Here is a 6,079-nt window from a genome sequence, read left to right on the forward strand (position 1 = left end):
ATACGGCGGAAGCCACGGCGGCAGTTTGTTGTAACTCATCGCATACGCCTTCAGGCCACCATGGAGCAGTTTTCGCGTAAGCCTTCGCGTGCAGATCGCAGTAGGGCAAATGATGCGTCAGGAAAACATTTAAACAATACATGGAAGGAAACACCTCATGCACACCAACAAGAGGGTGTCAGCGTTGGTATGCATAGGAGATTTCGAGTGGCGGTTGCTGCTTGATTTGTCAGCCAACAATAGGAAGCTCACCTGTCTCGTTGACGAACCATTTTATGAACTTGTGCTGGCTAACGCATAGCACTTGCCACGGAAAATACTGCCGCAGGCGTCAGATCGCTCAGTGGACGATGAGGTGAGGCGACACACCTCCCCCCGAGTGCCAGACTCGCGTCCAAACTCGAGGCGCTGTCCGCTGACCTCGAATTCGTTCAGGAATGGCGAAAAATGTTGCTGCTATAACGCAGTCTTCGCGATTAAGTAAGAAATTGTCCACAACATAATCGCATTTTCTTGCTAGGATCAGCTGGGACACGCTGCCACAAGCGAAACAGCGTTGACGGGAGCGATTCCTCTTGGGCAACAACTGATGATGATGATAATGCTAAAATTTCGAAACTGAAACTAAATGTGTTATAAAATTGTTCCCTTCAAGTCACACCGATCGTGCTTCTATTTGTTACAGCTTCCCGATTACATATGTTTCGTTTTAACTGCGAAAAACCAGTTTCCTTGCCTGAGAAACAGAAACAAATTCCCAAGATTGGGATGTGTTTCTGGCTTCGCTTTTGCCCTATGTAAAGCCCCTCCACGCGCCACCGCCGTTTTCGGCGGAAACGTGTATGGAGGGGTTTTAGCCCTGTGCAGCCCGCTAACTTTGACATTCGGTTTTCTTCTGAGAAGGTGCTAAGAGTGCTAAGAGGCAAGGGTTGCTCCACGCAGGATAGCAAAACCCAATGCTCTGGCTCTCAAAATCGCCTCCGCCACATCCATCCACCAAAAGCATGGATGGGATGGATGCTATAAGCGCCCCTTTGAAACAGGGCGGTGGCTGATGCCAACATAACATATTTGTGCACCCTGCATTCGCTTCCGGCGATTGAATCGACAAAAAAGAAAGCGAACCTTTGAGATTTGTTTTTATTACTCTTCACATTTTTATAAGAAATGATGTTGATGGCCTATTTTTGGCATAAAGTTAATATAACTTACTTCAGAGTTAGATACAGTATAGTTATGGGGACGCTTTGTATATATGGGCTTTGTATATATTTGTATATTATATATCATCAATCAACGCAAACAACGCAATTATGAACCTCCCTCAGTATGGTGGCGCCATTCACTTCAGCGGCCTGCAAACGCATGCCTTCATACACCGTAAGTTGTACATCGTATTTTTATAAATCATCATCATCGGCCTATCTTGTGTCCACTGAAGGACCAAGGCCTGTCCCTGCGATCTCCAATTACCCCTGTTCTGCGCCAACCGATTCCAACTAGCGCCCGCAAATTTCCTAATTTTATCGCCCCACCTAGTCTTCTGCCGTACTCGACTGCGCTTCCCTGCTCTAGGCACCCATTCTGTAACCCTAATGGTCCATCGCTTATCTGACCTGCGCATTGCAGGACCTGCCCAGCTTTTTTTTTCAATGAGAATGTCGGCTATACCGGTTTGCTCTTTGATCCAAACCGGTCCCTTTTTCTCTTAACGTTATGCCTAGCATTCTTCGTTCCATAGCCCTTTGTGTGGTCCTTAACTCGTTCTGAAGCTTCTTTGTCAGTCTCCAAGTTTCTGCCCCATATATGTCAGCACCGGTAAAATGCACTGTATGTACACCTTCTTTTCAATGACAATGGTAAGCTTCCAGTCAGGAGCTGATAATGTCTGCTGTATATGTTCCAACCCATTTTTTACTCTTCCGTGAATTTCCTTGTAATGACAAGGGTTCCCTGTGAGTAATTGACCTAGATAAACGTACTCCTTCACAGACTCCAGATGCTGACTGGCGATTCTGAACTCTTGTTCGCTTGCCCGGCTATTCTTTATCCTTGTCTTCTGCATATCGATCTTCAACCCCATTCCTAGACTCTCTCTATTAAGGTCCTCAATCATTTGTTGTAACTCATCTCCAGTGTTGCTGAACAGGACAATGTCATCTACAAATCGAAGGTTGCTGAGATATTCTCCTTCAGTCCTTACTCCTAAGCCTTCCCAGTTTAATAGCTCGAATATTTCTTCCAAGCACGCAGTAAATAGCATAGGAGTGATTGTGTCTCCTTGTCTGACCTCTTTCTTTATAGGTCTCTCCCTTTTTTTGTGGAGAACTAAGGTAGCTGTGGAATTTCTGTAGAAACTGTCCAATATATTTACGTAACCGTCCTCTACTCCTTGATTACGTAATGTCTCTGTGACTGCTGGTATCTCGACTGAATCAAATGTCTTTTCGTAATCTATGAAATCCATTTATAGAGGCTGATTTTACTCTGCGGATTTCTCGATTACCTGACTGATGACATGGATTGGATCCATTGTAAGGAATCCCTTCCTGTAGCCAGCCTTTCCCGTTGGTTGAGCGAAGTCCAGTGTTGCCCTTATTCTGTTGCAAATGATCTTGGTAAATATTTTATATAATACTGGGAGTAAACTAATGGGCCTATAATTTTTCAATTCTTTAACATCTCCCTTTTTGTGGATTGGTATAAAGTTTGCATTGTTCCAGTTTTCTGGGATCGTTGAAGTCGATATATACTTCATATAGAGAGCAGCCAGTTTTTCAATCATTATGTCTTCTCCATCTTTCATTAAATCGACTGTTATTCCATCTTCTCCTGCCGCTTTTCCCCGTTTCATGTCTTGCAAGGCCCTTCTGACCTCATCGCTAGTTATAGGAGTAGTCTCTGCAACCTGTTCATTACTGCTTCGAATGGAGGTGTCGTGGCTCCTCTGGATACTACACAAGTCCGTATAGAATCCTTCCGCTGCTTTTACTATACCTTCGAGATTGCTGATGATATCACCCTGCTTATCTTTCAGTGCATACATCTTGGTTTGTCCTATGCCAAGTTTCGTTCTCACTGATTTTATGCCACGCCCATTTTTTACGGCTTCCTCAGTCTTCCTCACGTTATAATTTCGAATATCCCTTTTCGCTTTGTTGATCAGTTTTGACAGTTCCGCGAATTCTATCTTATCTCTTGAGTTGGACACTTTCATTTTTTGTCGTTTCTTTATTAGGTCCTTTGTTAATTGGCAGAGCTTGCCTGCTGGTTGCCTTACTTCCCACTTCAGTTGCTCCCTCTGAAGCCAGCCTAGTTCTGGTTTTATTAATTACCTCTACGTAACCTTCATCTCTCTGTTCTAGGCTGCATATTTGTTTGCAAGTATCAGCCTGAATTTGTCTGCTTTAACCCTTACTGCATCTAGGTTGGCCTGTTTCTTCTTGACCAATTTTACTCTTTCTCTCTTCAAATTGGGTGAATCCTAGCCCTCGCTAACCTACGATCACTGCACTTTACTCTACCTAACACTTCTACATCCTGCACTATCAATATAAACGGCTACCGCATTTTTCTGAAAGATATACAGAATGAGCTTTACACATTGTCCATACGTACGGGATACGCGTGAATGCTTGCTTTTGCACGATATTTTTAATATTTTTAGGGCTACTAAAATAAGTTCTAGCAACATGGCGGCACCTTTGCGGTTGCCGCTAGGTTCGTCAAGGTTTTCCTGTTAGTAGTTAGTATACTAAGCTTATCATTCCTGCAGGGCCCCTAAAATAGTTGCGTTATTTTTTCCAAAGAGGTGCTGAAATGATGTTTTAATTTTCATAATTCATAATGATATTTCAAACACTTATGTCATTGCATTAAATGAACGTAGACCTCTAAAACCTGAAAAAATAGTGATATGCCTCAAAGCGCTGCAAATTTAATATATTAGATTTTCTATAGCCAGTTTCGGTTTCGTTCCCCAAGATGGTACTTTGTCCTAACGCCGCGACACAGTACATATATATATCTGCGTGTGTGGTCGCATGGGAGCAGGACATTGAGACGTTTTTACGCTTGCTCCGGCTCGCTCGGTCACCTCGGGTTTTGCTACTCATTGTGAGGGCCGATGCAGCAGCACAGCCGACGACACAGTGAGCGAGTCGGTGCACGTGTGACGTCACGAGACACATACCGTGACGTCACGACACAATATCCTCCGGGGAAAGGAAAACGAAACTGCCTGTATAAAATTTTTGCATAAACATATTAACGGTGTTCTGAGGCTTGACACTATTTTTTATTCTTTTGGAGGTTTATGAGATTTATTTAACGCAAGAAACGAGAAGTCGAGAATACCATGTGAAGTAATCGTAGAGGAATGACCCTGCGCTTATACCACTGCTCTGTCCTGGCTAATTTTGCAGCAAGATTGCGTTGCATGGTCCAGACTCATTCATTTATTTTTATTTCGGCATTTTGGTTCGCTTGTAGCAAGCACAAAATGCTGGGGGCATAATCTAAAAGCCACAAGAACCTTGTTGCATCTTTACCCGATAATTGCACTTCGACAGGGGCGAAACAAGATGTCCGTATGCGACAAATATACAGTAACACCACTATGCATGTAAAATACAATACTAGAAGTCTAGGAACGAAAGCTAAAAAGAAAATGCTTTACTTTTCTGCAAGTCATCAAAACTTGGAGAAACAAAAAGCAATAGCAGCACTGCAGAAAACAATGCTGGTGATTTCAAAGAGTAGGCAACGTACAGGGTCCCAAATATTTCGCGGCGCGCGTTCCAAAAAAGATTTTGCGCTCATCGCTGCACTGTTCTAGCTCAAAAAATTTGCAGAACGATCGCATTTTGGCGTCGACCTTGTTGAATATAACACTTCGCACAGTTAACGTACTGCCTAGTTTTTAAGAAAAAATGCAAATTTTTCAGAACTTATGGGAATGAGAGCTGCTGCCGCGACACCGCAAGCATAAACTTGTGTCGCCGCTTGACGTCAGCTGCAGAAAGCAGCGTTTCAGGGAGGGCTGCCGCGTGTTGCCCGCTCCTGGAACGGCGTCTCACAGTCGAACGATGCATGTCTACCCAAGCATATAATCACAGTCATGCCCAGCCACCGACATAGGCCGAGCCGTCATACCTGGCTTGACGAGGAATATATACATAAATATAATAATTACAGCTAACTCAAAGGCTAACCAAGTTAAACCAAGACTCAACCTGGCTAAACCAAGCTTTCGCTTTGCATATCCAGGGTAAACTGAGCTAAGCCACAGCCAATTTTTTCAAAGTAAAATGCGTGAGAAAATTCGTAAAGTCCAGCTTACACACAACCTACAGACACGATAGCGTCGGACTGCAATTTGAATATACGAAGAAGTAATTTGGATATACGAGAAAACATAATTCTGTTACGCGGAAGCTCAAACACAAGCCCCTTTTTCCTTGCTTAAGGGGGTACGAACCATTGATGAGCCACTGCTTGTAGCCTCTGCCTTAAGTGGTATGAGCCATTGACTCGCCCTGCACTACCACCGGGATCGGCCCACAATAGTTTTATATCGAGCCCCGGGTCGCAGAGAGAGATAAAACTTTATTATGTCCTTGATGGGTTTAAGGGGTGGCGGGGGTCGGGAGACTAAACCCCAATCCCCCCCTTCCTCAGACGGCGGCCAGTCCTTGCTTTCTGGCGGCGTCTTCGGCCATCCGGACGGCCCAGAGCTGCTCCTCTGGGTCCAAGCTGAGCAGCAATGTCTCCCACTGCTCGGCCGTACTAATGATGCGTGTGTTAGTGCGGGAGGTGTTGGTGGGTGTCAGCCTCAACGGTGTTGGTAGGTGTCGGCCTCAACTAAGCTTCGCCTTTAAGAAGGGAACGCTATCGCGTTCCCTTCTTAAAGGCGAAGCTTAAGTGTTCTCCAAGTTTTGTTTTATTCTTAGTAGAGCATTTTCCACTTTTTGCCTTATTTGTGCGTGCAGAGCGTCGTCATTTTTTAAAATCTGTTTTCACCTTTCTTGCGAGTACGATTTTGGGTTGTCGATTTATCTTGCAATACTGCAGTAAGGCT

This window comes from Dermacentor variabilis, chromosome 11 (assembly GCF_050947875.1).
Source record: "Dermacentor variabilis isolate Ectoservices chromosome 11, ASM5094787v1, whole genome shotgun sequence".
In the NCBI taxonomy this organism is placed as follows: Eukaryota; Metazoa; Arthropoda; class Arachnida; order Ixodida; family Ixodidae; genus Dermacentor; species Dermacentor variabilis.